The sequence below is a fragment of the Corapipo altera genome, unplaced genomic scaffold (genome assembly GCF_003945725.1).
Source record: "Corapipo altera isolate COAL_440 unplaced genomic scaffold, ASM394572v1 1b, whole genome shotgun sequence".
Classification (NCBI taxonomy): domain Eukaryota; kingdom Metazoa; phylum Chordata; class Aves; order Passeriformes; family Pipridae; genus Corapipo; species Corapipo altera.
In genome coordinates this window covers 19,734,137-19,751,131 of record NW_020884881.1, presented here as the reverse complement: position 1 = coordinate 19,751,131, position 16,995 = coordinate 19,734,137, and positions in this window count along the sequence as shown.

The window sequence follows — 16,995 nt, the reverse complement described above, 5'->3', positions numbered from 1 at the left end:
AATAGCCACTTACATTTTGTTAGAAAGGGTGAGATTTTATCCAGGTCTGAACGCGAAATACGAGTTGTACTGGAAGGAACGGTGACCCCAGGTGGCTAATTGCTGCAAACGCAGTTTGCGTGAGAAAGACCCATAACTCGGCGTTTAAGCCCTTTAAAGGTCAGAAAAAAACGGTTATGGCTTGTGAGAGGTATTAGTCAGGTCAGCTTTGTGAAATAGGTCGGATTGCTAAACCATTCCAGGAAAAAAAAAACAGTGGTGCTTCTGCAAGGAACTGACCCAAAACAGAGCGAGGCAGAGAAGGGCAGGGTGAGAACAGAGGGACCCAGCAAGAGGGAAAGGTATCCAGGCACAGAAAAAAACAGGGCTTATGAGAAAAAATCCTAGCTAGCATTATAATTTAGATGATAAGCATGAGATATTAGCAACAGAATTAGGTGTGGCAATAAAGGAGGGGATGGACTGTGAAAACTCAGTGGATACCTGGAAAGTGGTGGGGGGAAACACAAAAAAAACCATCTTGAGATCTAGGAAGGTGTAGGAGGAAAAGAAGGTGCTGCTGTCTCTGTTGCTCATTGACTTTCTTCCGTTGATCACCAGAGTTTTGCTGCTGGGAGAAGTTCTCTGTTTCAGCAGAGAGCTGGGAGGAAAGGCGCCTCTCACGCAGCTCAGGCCACCACAGATAAGATTATAAAGATTATTTTTGTTCAGTGCCACGAGACCGCAAAAGATGCACAAATGGAGTTGTCAGGGAGCAAACCACAGACACAGCTCACAGCTCCAGCTTTTTTTGGCCTAGGTTTAACAAGGGCCTTTTGAAATCCTGCAAGTGCTTTTAAAACTCTAAGTGCACAAACTCATTTGGTCTGGGGGTCTGTCCTTTCTTTAAGCTGGTTTCTAAGCCAGCTTGAAGAAAGGACAACACTGTGATCTTACTACAGCTCTTCTCATTTCAAAGCAGTGGTAAACATCCACATAATTCACTAAAATAAACAAGCTTTGTGTTTTCTTCTACTTTTTTTTTTATGTGAATCACTCTTACACAAATATTCTATTCAAGGGAATAACATTTTATACCAGCCTTCCTAGGGAAGGGTCTGGGGGTGGCTTTAATAGCTAAATAAACTCTGTAATTGTTATTGCTTATATGTCCTTAAAATTATGGTAATGGTGGTTGTAGATTCACAGGATGCACAATGGCCACACACAGGGCCCTTCCCAAGCTGCACAGCAGCATCCAGCTCTGCTGCAAAGCAGAGGAATGGGGAAGCCTCAGTCATACCAAGTCCCTGAAATGATCATCAGAAATTTTTCATCCAACCTAATTATTTATAATGGCCAAACTGGTTTTAAACACTTTTTCTTTCCCATGAAAGTGAGATGGAACTGACACGAGGCACATGAATTTCTCATCTTAAGTGAAGGGTATTTGCAAGGATTTGGGTCCAATTCAAGAGGGAGTTCTATATCAGCACAGTTGTCAAAGCTCCCCCTCGAGTCAATGGAGAGTCAACAAGAGCATCCAGAGAGTGATTCACCTCCTCTTCTGGACATCCACATCCACCAGATGAATCAGTCTTCTCAACTTCTCTCCCTCCCTCCCATCTGCAGGCAATGGTTAAACCAGCATAACTGGGTTAAACCAAACATGGGTCTTTTAGGTAGCTTCAGCTGCATGAGACAAATCCACCCTGAAAACCCCTACTGAATTTGGAAATAGAATTTAAATTGCTTATTTAGTAACTGAGAACAGTCTTTACTGTCAAACATTCTGGATGTGGTTCATTACACTCTTATTAATTATTCCTTTCACTGATTTCACTGAGTTCTGTGATAAATATGTGAGGATCATAACACTGAAAGGGGCCTTGCAAACCCAGTACTCAGTGTTGGGCTTGATCCATCAATCAAATCCTGCTTGGTTGGTGCCTGGGGTTAAACCACAACATTGTCATTGTGTTGGGTTTTTTTTGTCTGTTCTCCAAAATTGTCAGGTTAGTATACAGCAACAGCCAAAAATCCCCCAGAAAGCAAACACCAAGCACATTATTATTACAATAAAACAGTGTCTAATGAGCACATCTGGAGGAGACTGAATTTTTAGTCTCTTTCTCCTCAGACTTCATGTCCAGCTGAACTCCTGGTTTATGTGAAAAATTCTTGATATATTTAGTTTCCATGTAGTGAGTGCTGGCACAACTTCCTTAATACATCAGTGTCTAGATTGGATTCTTTAATATTTCCCCATGCAAACACAACTGAATAGTACAGATAACTTCCTTCCTATTCTTACTTGCAATCACCAGCCCTTTGACCTGAGCAGAAAAAAAATCAGGAACTTAAACTGATAAAGGAAGCATATTATCGTGTAATCATATCTGTTCCTTTTCTCCTCCTTTTTTATCATCAAGTATAGTTAATCAAGTATATTTAATGTTGTAAAGTGCACAAGTCTGAAGACGGCCTCTGCAGTGAGCTCCTTACCCAAGGCACCCTCTCTCTCTGCTTGATTTCAGTAAGAATTTTCACATTATCTGTGAAGTTATGGAAATATATCCTAGATGAATCATGAGGTGAGCACAAAAGTGATTGGAAAATCCCTGAAAAGAAAGTGCCCTTAAAATGGTTCAGAGCTGTGTTGAATGGAAGAGCATATTGAGTGGCACTGATTAACCATCAGAAGAGAAGGATGCATTGAAAGGTGATCCCCAGGATAGAATGTGGGTCTTTGGTTATTCATTATTTTCAACAGTTACCTGGATGATGAATATAGACAAACTTCACTGCATTTGCAGAAGATGCTGGGTCAGGAGAAACTACAGAGGGCAGGAAAGAAATTCAAAGTGACCTCAATACGCTGGACAAAAAAAATTAGAATGCTGTTTAAAGATTAAGTGCAAGTTTTATACACAGGTAGAATAAAACAGTGAAATGGAGCAGTGACATCACTGATTAGATACCTGATCTTCAGAAAATGAACCAGGGCTTGCATGCAGAAGACCAGCTCGCAGTGTCACACATTAAAAGCTTAAATCTAATTCTGAAATGTATAAAACATGCAAAGAAACCCCTTGTTCTGTGCTGGGACAATGAAGCCATGGACAGGGTACTGTGCCTAGTTGTGGGCACTACAGGTTGACAAAAACATGGAGAAGCAGAAGACAGTTCAGAGGAAAGCAGTGAGAATGACAAGATAGTTTAGGAAACCTCTTCTAAAAGAAAAGGCTGAATACCTTGAGGCTGTCTGAGGAACGATGATAGAGAACAGGACTAGATAAGAGCCTTAGCAGTGGTAGTGATAGAGCTGATCTAGACATGGACTAGATGACCCCTCAAGTCTTCTTCCAGCACTACAGTCTAGGGGCTGGTAAGGATTGTGCTCTTCCTCATTTTTAGACTTGTAGCCCAGCAAGCTGCAACCAGTACAAACACCTGAGCTGACTGTCTAGGCTCCCTTTATCAACAAAGAAGACAAGTAGGGCAGGGCTGTAACTTAAAAAGTATTTAAATAAGCCAGATATCCTTTTTAGAGGCGTCAGAAATCAGGGGAGATGAACCTGATCTCCACCAAGTTTTAAATGACAAACTGTTGCATTATATGACTCCCATCCTGACTTTTGCCCTTATATTACTAAGTAAGCTTCCAATGGTTGAAGACCACCATTAAAAATCTTTCTGCTGCCTGTCATAAGGCACCTTTCTACATCTTCTTTAGCTTCATGGGCTGGGTAGAGGCTTCTGTTTTGGAAGGCACTGAATGCTGGTTCAGTGAAGGCACAGTTAATCTTGGTTGTATGAATTTTGTTGAGTCAGCTCTGAATTTACCACCTCATAGGAAGTTGATGTAGATGTTCCAAGAACTCAGGCTAATTTCTCTACCATAGAAATTAGAGCAAACTGTTGAATTTCAGTTCTTAGATCTTAATCTACCTCCTTCCCTGGGAGTCAAAAAAGAGCTTCTGAACTGTACAGATTTTGAGGATTTCTTATAGAAATGCAAAAAAAGGGGAAAACTAAATGCAAATACTGCTCTTGGGAAATATTTTAAAAAATCCTTGAACCTGAAAAAACTTGGAAGTTTCTAGATCTAACCACCAACCATGAAATGTTAGTGTTCAAGTGAGAAAGTTGGTGTGGTACTCAGGCAAAAAGTACAGAGTACAAAAATGAAAACCTGAATGTAGAAAGTTTGGGATGCATTTTTCTTCAACCAGGATAAAGAAGCAGAAAATAATAAGAGTTTCTCCTTCTTGAGCATAAATTATTAAAGCTGACCCTTTTATTCAGTGCAGAATAAGGGTTCATGCCTTGGTTTCTTTGCCCTTAATGAGGCTCAGGACTTTCTCCAATATCTTTTTGATGAGTCTCAAAGCCTCTTCTCACAGCATCAAGAGCAATCCTTCAAATTATTGCCAGAGTAACTCAGGCTTTGTTACAAAAGTTAGACCTCATGATTGAGCACATCATTTCAAAATCATGATTTCCTGTGATTGCTGTAAGATTTTCTCTGTAGGCCAATTTTCTAATGTACATTCAGCTGTTCTCAAATACTGCAGTGACACCAGTGTTCAAGAGGTTGTAGATGAAGGTAAACTAAAATGGGACAATTAAGCATTGCCCTGGATATCAAGGAAGCACATTTGAAGACAGAAAATTATGGTTCAGATATTAAATGAACAGATAACTGGTGGGTATCCTTTTCCCTGTGTTAGATCTCCATGGTCCATTTTGTTGGTGTTACTCTAGTACCATTTTCATGGATTGAGCACTACTTGTGCAGTGGAGAAGGATAGGGTTGGAATGGAGATTTTGGGATTAACAAATCATAGAATTATAGAACCACAGAATGGTTTGGGTTGGAAGGGACCTGAAAGATCATCCAGTTCCAATCCTCCTACCATGGATGGAGATGCCTTCCACTAGACCAGGCTGCTCAAAGCCCCATCCAACCTGGCCTTGAACACTTCCAGGGATGGGGAGTTAATAGCCTCTCTGGGAAACCTGTTCCATTGCCTCCCCACCCTCACAGTAAAGAATTCCTTCCTAATATCTAATCAGACTCTACCCTCCTTCAGTTTAAGGGCATTCCCCCTTGTCCTATCCCTCCATGCCCTCATGAAAAGTCCCTCTCCAGCCTTCTAGTAAGCTCCCTTTAGGTACTGGAAGGCTGCTCTGAGGTCTCCCTAACCATGACATGATGGATGTTTGAGGTGCAAAGCTCTGAGTAACTCAACAAGCCTGTGGAGGATTTCATAGCACTCCATGTCTTTCTCCTGAGGAATCTTAACTGCTGAGACAAGAAGAGAATTTAGGATCAACAAGGTGTTTTTCACCTTTTCTCACTTAATATTAGATGTTGGTGTAGATGCAGACTTCCGAGCTGGTCACCTGCCCTCGCAGCCAATGAAGAGCAGTAGGAGCAGCTCTGATGATCTATTTTAGGTGTCTGCATTGGGGTGAGATGAACTCCACTGTGAAGTGTCTGCTTCTCTGCACTGACTACAAACAAGCAGAGCACCCAAACGTTGCAGATGTCACCAAACCTCCCACCAGGTTTTCAACTGTCTCAAACAAACTCCATCTGCTATAATTAGGAGCAAAAATTACCCTGTGTTGCCCTTGGTGTCTATAACAGTCTCTCAGGGCTTAGGGACCTTGGCAGAAATAACCTCTCTACCATCAGATGTATCCACTTCCCTCAGATGAGCTAGATATTTGTCCAGTGTCCTGGATCCAGACCCTGTTTCCAACCCCACCATCCCTCTGCCTCTTGTGGTGTCGTGCACAGGTTATAAATGCTGGAGCACAGCAGGTTTGGGGCTGACTCTGGGCAAGTTCATTCTTGAAGGGTAATGCAATTAAAGGAGAAAACAATGAACTGCAGATGGCAAATCTGTAGTGTGGAAAGGTCCAAGATGTCCACACCAGTCCTAACACTTGTACTGTTCAGGGCCTTGCTGATCAGTGCCTCTCTGGTGCATGGGAGAAGAAGGAAGCAAGAAGGTGACCTTAGACAGGATTGAGCTGACTGTAAAACATGCTAATGAAATTCAGGAGTTATTTCCATAAAGCAGTTTATATTTCATGCCCTGTAGCTGTTCTTTCAAGAAAACAGCAGTTGTTTATCAGCTGTTCAACACAGCTACACTCACCCCCAGGAAGTTCCCCTCTGACCCCCATGAATTGAACTGTCCACACTGAAGTCAGACCTCATTTCACCATCTGCATCCATCCAGCCAAGGGAGCTGCCCAATGATTGGCTTTGCAGGTTGCAGAGGAATCACTTGTGTGGGGCAAAGAGCCTCAAGCTTTCTCCCAGAGGTCAGGAACAACAGGAACAAAGTTCATTACAACTCAAGAGCATTCAGTGCTGAAAAAAGGTCCTCATCCCAAAATGCTGAGCTCAGACAGTGAGTGCAATCAGCTTTGAATTTGACTCTTTTTACCAACTGCACAAGAAATGTGCAAATTTTGCTGGAGATCACCTTCATCCAGCAGAATCTCATCATGTGTGGGACAATCTTGTGCCTTGAAAGTGAATGGTGACACTCAGTGCAGGCAGGAAATCAGATGAAAAAAACAACGTGTGGGATCTTTTATCTCTCTTCTGGACATACATGCAGCCTCTTCTCTATTGATGCCTCTGATAATCACAGTTCAGCCCTTCTGAAGTCCTGTCTACTTTGATTACTGCATGTTGATAGTATAGTCCTATGAAAAAAGCATTAAACAATCTTACAATTTTAGGCTCTGCCCTAAGTGGAATGGTTCCAACTCTTAAAATCCTTTATTTCTAATTCCAGAGATCAGCATTTCCTCATCTGGAGGGTTTGACTAGCAACTGTATCTTACTTTTAATACAGGAAATTAGTAATTAAGTGAGAACATTTGGGGTAGAGGGGTTCACATGGCCCCATGTCACACACAGAGCTTGATGTCACATGTGTTGAAGCAGTAAAGAGAGGACTATTTCCAGGGCTGATTTACTTCCTATCAGTCAGACTCTAACTGCCCCTCACTCAGGTGCCCTCATGACCATCTTCATTATATCTGTCACCTGCACTGTACAAAGAGTAGCACTCAAAAACCATCTCATTAGCCTTTTTCATGGTGAGCAAATGGAAAACCTGAAATATTTGATGTGACTAATAAAAGCCATACACTGGGCCTCCTCAATTTGGAGTGTTTTGTCAGGTCATTTAAAATTAGAAGTGGAAAGCACTCCAGATGCTACACCAGATATGTGCAGCTCCAATGCTATAAAAAGAATAGATGGAAAATAATATAAAAATATAATTTGTAGCAGAATGATAGTATCTACCTGCTTGGCTGTTTAGGGTTAAAAGAGTATCCACCAAGATGATTATTTCTGTGTCATCTCTCTTCAGTGGGATAAAGAAGATTCAAAAATTAAATCTTTGCACAAAGACATTAATTGCATCTGTATTAACGGAAACTGTGTTGGCATTCTGGTTGCTGTGGCATCCCAAGAGGTCATGCACAGCCAAACCTCAGCTTCTCGTGGTCCCCAAAGAGTGACATTGTCAGAGCTGAGCTGCGGGTACTGACTCATTGTCACAAGCATTGCCATGGGCTCCCCATGGTGTCACAGCCTGGGTCTGCCCTTGGAATGCTTCATCCCAGCAACATTCAGCTCCAGCGTGGGGCTTTAAAATGAGAAATCATAACCAACAAATGTAGCTGGGAAACCAGATGAGCGGACCTGCTGTAAAAGGCAACAAGCATCAGAAGAATGAGCCCAGAGGAGATAGCTAAGCACCTCATCCTAATTTTGGCTCTTTCAGTAACTCCAAATGTAGCTTGGGGAAGTCACTTCCCTGCCTTTCTCCTTGCCCTACACCTGTAAGCTCTTGATAACAATAAATTCCTGGTAAAAATATTCATTTTAACTGCAGAGATGTCTCTGTGTTCTGTTGCTTGACGCCATGCAGTCTTTGAGCAGAGACAGGACTTTAACAGTCTTAGAATCACAGAATGGTTTCTGTTTGAAGGGACCTTAAAGATCATCCAGTTTCAACCTCCCTGCCATGGGCAGGGACACCTTCTACTATCCCAGGTTGCTCCAACCTGGCCTTGAACACTTCCAGGGGTGAGGCAGCCACAGCTTCTCTGGACAACCTATTCCAGGGCCTCACCACCCTCACATGGAAGGATTTCTTCGCAATATCCCTTCTAACCCTGCCCTCTGGCAGTGGGAAGCCATTCCCCCTTTTCCTGTCACTCCAGGCCCTTGTCCAAAGTCCCTCTCCAGCTCTCTTGGGGACCCTTTAGGCACTGGAAGGGGGTCTAAGGTCTCCTCAGAGCCTTCTCTAGTCCAGGCCAAAGGATCATTCAAGGCATCTCCTCTGAATTCTGAATAGCTAGAAAACAACAGAGCACAAGCTTAGTCAAAATGTTTCTACCTTATCTTTTTAAAAGACAGAGAGAAGAGCTTCATTTGTTTTTGCTTCAGGAAGCTCTCTGTACCAACGGAGAAGAAAGTCCCTTTCTAAAATAACAAGAAATTCATTAGCACTTCTTGTACTTTTTTAAGGTCACCATTACAGATATTTTTGATAGCACATCCTTTTACGCACATGTGGTCTGCTCTGATGGTGGAGATAATGCTGTTTACCTGAAGAGCAGGTTTGGGTTGGGTTTTTTTAATGTCTTCCTTGTTTTTCAGGAACAGAAGGATGGACAATGTTCACAGTTAAGGTATTGGAAAGAGAGTAGAAGGAAAAACAAAGCACATGGTGAACATTGTCATATTTAAAAAGTTGAAAGCTCAGTGTTCAGTTTTCACCATTTGCCTTCCATGACACAATGATCTGATCCACAGTGGGATCAGATATTAAGGACTTTAAGGGACTCTGTCTCTGGCTACACTGCTTTGAGAGTTAACAGGCTGGGTAAGATTACCCATCAGTGTAGTTCAGTATCAGGTCCTTTACAATAATCAGGAGAATATCTGAAGGAAGACGCAAAAAATCTTACTTAAACAAATGCAGAACAATCAGCTTTTGTCCTTAACTTTGTCTTAACTTTCAGTTATTGGGTTGTTTTAAAACATATAAAAGTTTTTTTCTCTTTTATGAGATGTATACTCTGAATAAACACACAGCTCTTTGTTTCTTACTCCAGCAGTATCTTGTGAATTGTAAAGATATCAAAAACCTCAAGGCACACAATGATTTTTTTTTTCTTATAACGTGAAAAACTATGAACAAGAGTAAGTCCTGGGATATAAAATGGAATATGGAAAGTGTCCCAGCACATTTGGAAAGTGCTGTTCCAGGGACTATTTTCCAGAGACATGGATAGAGCATGTGCTTGAAAATGTGCTGGGCATCTCAGTTTTAGAGAGCTAAAACTGGATGAGATTAATTATATTATAATTGTATAAGACATCATAGCTGATCTTAATTGTCCATATATTCAATATACACGGTCCTCTTATGAGATGGAAAGTGTAATTTTGAAACAGCTGTAAAATGCTGCCTGGGTCTGAATTCTAAACCAGAGTCATATCACTTAGACCAGACTGGTCAAGGATGAGGATGTTCCAGTGTACCTGTCTCTGTTTGCACCACAAATCTTTGTGGCAGAGACAATCTTGAAGGCTGATGTGTAAGTCCTCCAGGACTACCCTAAACCAGCAGTCCTTCATTCAACAGATTCTGAACATCACAGTTTTTTCTTAGCTTCAAAAATTCACCTAGAATATCAAGGCCATTGGACACGCTCGAGGGCCAAGGGTGCTGCACACAAACCACATGGGAAGGAATCCATAGAAAAAGACAGATGAGACCATGTCCCAGCACAAAAGGCTGTATATGTGGAAAATAAGCTGAACTTCTGTTTAAGAGCTGGCAATCCCTAATGGAGGAGCAGAATTCCTTTTGCAAATTTACCCAGTGATCAGAGCACGTGGTCGGTAATCCAGAGCAAGCCTGGATGGTAAATCTTCTCCTTCATCTGTCTGGAGAAATATAGCAAGTAACAAAACCATAGAAATGATCACAGACTCATCAAATAATTTGGATTCTAAAGATAAAGCTGGTTATGAGATCCCACCTGGATTTAATCAGTTGGGTCTTGCAAGCCTCCAAGAATGGAGACTGCACAACCTCTCTGGTCAACCTGGTACTGTCTGTGAACACCTCAGTGCCCATAAATGTGTTATTAAAACCAAACAGTTCTGTTTATGCCAGGAGTGTTGTGATGGCCACCATGACAGGACAGCAGAGAATTCTCTTTGAACCCAAAGCTCTTGGATTCAGCTGTTTTTAGCTGAAAACAGTTGTTCAGGAGAATTTGATATAAATCTGCAGCAAGCAGAAGAATAACCTTCCCTATCTGTGAATCATCAGTACAAATGCATTTCCATAGTGGTGTCACATGGTTTGGTAACAACCCACAGTTCTTAGAATTTGACCTCAAATCCAGAATTTTATTTCAGTCCAAAAAATGTACCTGTAAATTTGGATAGAGCTTTCATTAAGACGTTTCAATGGATGGTGAAAATTGTTGCCTGAGATTCCTTTTCTTTTTGAGTACTCAAGTTACTTTCATGGACAGAGAATAGATGACCAGAATCCTTCAAACAGGCTCAAGTTGGGATCTTAAACCCATAGGAAATGCTTTAAAGTCACTATTAAACCTGCAACAGACTGAAGCAATATTTTAGGAAGGGGATAAATGATTCTAAAAGGGAACCAGCCCTTCTAAATTTAACCAATAGTCTTTCCCGGCATAAAATCTTCAAACCTGCAGAAAAGTCAAATGGCAAAGGATCTCCACCGTAACACTTAACACCATTCAACCTTAAAAAAAAAATAGAAGCTACTGAAATTTTTGGGAAAAAAATGGTTCAGCCAATGTTTGGCTGTGATAGGAGCGAACTAAAGAGAAAATGGTAATATTGAAATGAAAGTGCTCACTGCAGGCATGAACAGTAATGGTTGGGAGGGAAGACAAGCCAGACTGTAAAGCTGATTTTCTCCTTCTCTTCCAGACCCTCCCTCACTGTTTGCCTTGGCTTCCAAAATCTGTCTCAAAGCTATTAGTTCTAAAGCTGATGACCAGTGCAATGGAGGCTTAATCCTCCCCTATCCCCTCTCATTTCCATAAAATCACAGAATCATGGAATGTCTCAAGTTGGAAGGGACATGTAAGGATCATCGAGTCCAAATCCCAGCAAAGATTCCTCCCCCAGAGGGTGGTTGGGCACTGGAACAGGATCCCCAGGCAAGTGGCCGTGGCACCAAGACTGACAGAGTCCAAGGAGCATTTGGACAATGCTCTCAGGCACATGGTGGGATTCTTGGGGTGGTCCTGTGCAGGGCCAGGAGTTGGACTTGATGATCCTTGTGGGTCCCTTTTAACACAGATTTCCAGGATTCTAGAAAGACAAACCTCCTGAAATCCCCCCAATTTACTGATGCCCCAGACAGTGGGATTTTCAGCCTGTGGGAAACCTACATTTTTGGCACAAAGACTCATTTTATGGCTAACACAGGAGGGTTCTGAATAGCTTCTTATCCAAATCCTTCCTCTAGCAGAGCAGCACAACCATTTTTTTTTCTCTCAGTGATGGCAGACATCCCATCTGTACTGAGTCTAGTCATGTGTAATATTTACACTGTTACGTTTTCACACGTTTTCTCAGTTCTTCAAACTAGCTTGAGACAGTGAAAGTAGGACAAAATGGCCATTTCCTCATTTACAGCATTTTTTTTTCCCATTGCTGGCCAAACAAAAACACTCCACTGTGCAGTGTCAATAGAAATGGAGTTTCCTTTAGTTGTGATCAAATATATTGAAATATGTGTGTTGGAAACTTCATCTGTGATGAAATGTTTCTGTTCTGATTTCTTACTCATTTCTTACTCATTTCTTACTCATTTTAGTTATGGAACTCAGCCAAGAATGAAACTAGGTAGAAATGTGAAATAAGTAATATAAGTGAAAAAAAAACCCACAATTTTTGGGGGGTTTGGGTTATTCTATATATGGCAAAGAGACAAAGTTTCCATCATTGCTTTCATAGTCACATTTTCAGCTATTCCCTTAGCAGAAGAATGAATATTTCAAATGCCTTTCTAACTATTTTCAATTCTTTCAGATTGCTACTTCATGGAGTAGCTTTTCAAGCCAGCAAACTTAAGTCAGTCTTCCGAAGCCAGGTTGAATTTTCCCCTGGTATTTCCTCTTCATATTTCATTTTTGCCACGTGGGCAAAGCTGAATGAAGATCATTGGGAAGAAGACAATGATAATCAAGCAAGCATTTCCGGGGGGGGGGGGGGGGGGGGGGGGGAAGAAGCAAATAAAGTGCTCTCATCAGTCCTGATATTTTGCTTTTGTGCCACATTGTGGTCCCCACCATTTCCCACCTGTGGGAGTGCGAGCTGCTCTGTTCTCCTGATGCTCAGAGGTTTTGAGGGGTGGTTTCCCACAACCACTATTGCCACCTCAAAAAAACTCCAGTTAGGTTGCTGTGCGCTGCCCTCTAATGCCATTTTGGCGTATTAGCAACCCTCACCCTCAAAGGGGATCTGTAACGTAGTACAGATGATCCACATCCACCAAACACTGCTATTGATGCTTCAGGAAAATTATAATAAATGAGGCTTTTACAGGCTGACTTTTTTGTGTTGTGGGGTTTTTTGTTTGTTTGTTTTTGGGGTTTTTGTTTGGTTTTTTGTTTGTTTGTTTTGTTTGTTTGTGGGGTTTTTTGTTGGGGTTTTTTTTGTTGTTTTTTTTTTTTTCCCCTTCTGAATTGCTTCATTTTACATCTTCTTGAAGATCACCATCAGGGAGAAAAATGAGAGCTCCCCATTTACCTTTTCTGTACCATTTTGGGTGCTTGATGCTTTCAGGGTCCCCTTCAACTGCTTCTTTTCACCCAATGCATCTGAGTTCTTTGAGTTTTTGTATTGCACTGTTGCTTCTTGGAGGGGATGACATGCCCAGGAGTGCAGGTGGCCACTCAAAGGTACATGTGCGTGTTGGATTTATGAGGATATTTTCCCCTTTTTTAAAATTTTAATGCTTCCTAGCAGCCTGTTTGCTTCCTTGCTTCCTTCAGAGCACTGAGTAGGCATTTCTAGAAAATTATCCACGATGAATGCAGCATCTCTTTCCTTAATGGAAGCAGCTGATTTAGAGCCTGCTGCTGTGTGTGTTTTGTTAGTGCTATTTTCTCCTGTGTGCATTGCTTTGCATTCATTAACTCTGGGTCCCATCTGCCATCTCATCACCCAGCCAGCGTCACGCCATCCCTCTGCAACTTCTTCCTTTCAGCTTTTGGCTGATTACTCTGAATAATTTGGGATCCACAGCAAATTTTATCACCTTGGTTGTTCACCTTTTCCAGGTTACCTGTTGGCACAATGAAGGGTCCCAATCAAGGCTGGTGGCTCTTCTCACAGTGGGAAAATTGGGAGTTTATTCATAGCTTTTTGATCCTGCCTTTAACCTCATCTCCATAATCTCCCTCCCTCCTCTCCCACGAGTTCAGGAGACCCAGCTGCACCAAACTCCTCTCAAACTGATGGGAAAATTGCTAAGCTGGGGGAAGGAACTGCAAGAAAAAGTGCAGACAGGGCCACATGAGATAAAGGCAGGTACAGAGGTAGGACTGCTGATACAGCAACCATTAGTGGGATTCGAGAGGAAAAGCACCAAGATGGAATGGTTTGAAATCCTAACAGAAAAAAATAAAGATAGTTGGAAGTTCAGACTTCATTACCAACGAGGGTCTGTTGGGGGCACAGAGCTGGCCAGTGCTGCCCCACCTTGGCAGATACAGCTGAAAAGGAGATTTCAACCACAAATCCGTAGGTTTCAAGATGTGTAGTGCTGGGGGTGACCTCACAAGTTTTTCCTCCATTTCCAGTCTACGTGGGACCTTCAGACTTGGCAGATGGGTGAGATTTCTCTACCAGCCTTCAGCCTTCCTCAATTTAACGAGCAGGATTCTGTTGGATCCTTTGCTCCTAAATGGATGTGTACAAGTACATGGTGGTTATTATCACAAACAGCGATGGATCAATTGTGATCCATGCCTAATGCACTTTCCAGACCTAACCAAGAGCTGCTTCTCTTCTTGTGAATTATGATTCATGGCTTTAATAAGTAGTTATTTATGTGTCTAATAACTCAGCCTTTGCCCTTCCTGTTGAGACTTGTTCCAAGGAGGAACTGAAATCTCCTGCTGTTGCCATGTTTTCCATTTTTGCAGACTCTAACCTCATTTTGGTTTCTCCCAGTGACTGTCATTCTGTGCTATTGCTCTGTGACATTTCAATCCACAGTGATTTATCTCTGTGCTCTATCTTTGATGCAATTAATTATTTGACTTCTTCCTTTAACATAGGATGCCGGTTCTTTTCCTAACGGGATTCTGACACTGTAAAATTAGTGTCTTGCTGATTTTTTTTTCTTCCACAAGGTTACAGATTGTGAATTATATCCAGCCTTCCTTTAAAAAATGCAAGCATTGCTAAGGCAAGAAACCAAAGGAAAATACTTGGGAGATCCTCCATAAATAAAGTGAAAACAATTTCTTCTGGTATTTAAGAAGCTTTCACTGTTTTTATGAAAACAGACGTACCTGTAAATGTGTTTAGGAAGATTGTGTTAATAAAAAGCAGCATAAGTAGGAGAGGAAGTAGCATCTTTACTTACTAGCACCATTTTTTCAGCTCCCCATGGGGAAATAAAGTGCACAGTAGCACAGCTGAAAGCAGTGCTGGAGATAAGGACCTTCTGATTCATATAGAGATAGTGTCTGTAACATTTTGAGATTGAAGTGCCAGATCTATCTGCTTCAGGGCTGGAGGTTGTGCCTGGCTTTGCAGACAATCATGCATGTTTATCTGCTTTTTCATGTGGTGCAAGTGGCCAAAATTCTTAGAAAGCTCAGCTCACCTGATTTGACATGCTTGGTATGAGCAAAAATGAAAATCCATCCTTGCCCCTATCAAAGAGAAGACATTGAATAATTAGTGCAAGCTGTTGGGGTGGGAATTTGGTGTGGTTGGGTAAAATCCAGGCTCAGGTAGATACAAAATTTTGAGGATTGCTTCAGAAAACAAAAATTATTTCGCCAGACCAAATCAGACTTTAAGCCCAAATGACACAGTGCAATAAATACATCCAAATAGCTAAATATTGTGCAACAACAATTACCCAGTGACCTCAGTATTAGTGGCAGTGATGGCAACAAACATGCCAGAATAAGACAGGGATGTTTGATGAGAAAGAAATTTTCTTTCTTCACTTTCTCAGTACAGCTCTTTGTCAAACTCAGAGGAGTCTCATATCATTGTCCCCATTTTTTCCTCGCAAATTTAAAGTGTTCTTGTTAAGTAACTGGAAATGCTGAATGCCCAAGGAGACAAGATGTCAGATTACTCATTCAATAAGCTACCACCGATTTCTCAAGGAGTTAGAAACACTGTAGAAAATTGTGATATAACATACAAGGAAAGTAGTGTTGGGCATAAATACAGTCCTGCCCTCTGCCAGTTGAATTCCTAAATCAAACTCCAGTATAGTTCCAACTAATAAGGGTCAATGGCAGCTCATCATATGGCAGGGACATATCTCTAGACTCAAGTTTGTTTCCCCAAATCTTCACAATTCAGCTGTAATGATATTTCTTCCTTCCTCAGCAGCAACACAGGCTCTTAGATCTGAAAAGTCCTTAACAATAATTCAATTTCTGAATGTGGGACTAAAGAGGGGTTTGTTATTGCTGTCACTTCAAATGGGATTTGAAGTGTTTTTCTTTACATAAGCTATATGGAGCATCTGAAAATATTTGCTGTTTGGCATTGAACCATCCCACCAAAATAAACTTTACTTTCTGTTTATTGTTGTTTGTCTCTAGCCTCGTGATTCCATACACTTCCTTTAAAAAGTTTATTGCAGGGAGAAAGTCGTGTGCAGACTGTGCGAGGAATAACTTCCATCTCTTTTGATAGGACAAGGGGGAACATCTATAAACTGAAAGAGGACGGGGTTAGATGAGACATTGGGAAGAAATTCTTGACTGTGAGGGTGGTGAGGCACTGAAACAAGTTACACAGAGAAGTTGTGCATCCGTCTTCCCTAGAAGTGTCCAGGGCCAGGTTGGACAGGGCTTGGAGAACCTGGGATAGTGGAAGGTGTCCCTGCCCGTGGCAGGGGGTTGGAACTGGATGATCTTTAAGGTCTCTTCCAACCCAACCCACTCTGTGATTTTTTGAGAGCTCAGATCACACACCATGAGCACTGTGAAAACCCAAAGGAATTTGGGATTTGCTATTCTTCTTTGGGTTCTCTCTGTCAAAACAACGTGCTGTGGCATCTGAGGTGGGGGTGCCCTGAACGGGGGCAGCTGAGGGGGGAGCAGCCTTCCCACTGCCTCCTCCACTGCCTCCATCTGGGGACTGCATCCTGCATCTCCCCGGGCACTGGGCTCCCTCCCCAGTCCCATACTGGTTCATACTGAATGGAGGGTCCCGTACTGGTTTATACTGGGACAGTGTCCCATACTGGTTCATATAGGGATGGAGTGTCCCTTTACTGGTTCATACTGGGATGGAGTGTCCCTGTACTGGTTCATACTGGGAAGGAGTATCCCGTAATGGTTCATACAAGGAAAGAGTGTCCCGTACTGGTTCATACCGGGACGGAGTGTCTCGTACTGATTCATACTGGGACGGGGTGCCCCGTACTGGTTCATATAGGGATGGAGTGTCCCATACTGGTCCATACTGGGATGGAGTGTCCCGTACTGGTTCATACTGGGACGGGGTGCCCCATACCGGTTCATGCAGGGAAGGAGTGTCCCGCACTGGTTCATACTGGACAGAGTGCCCCATTCTGGTTCACACCGGGACGGAGTGTCCCGTACTGGTTCATACAGGACAGAGTGTTCTATACTGGTTCATACTGGATGGAGTGTCCCGTACTGGTTCATACAGGGAAGGAGTATCCCGTA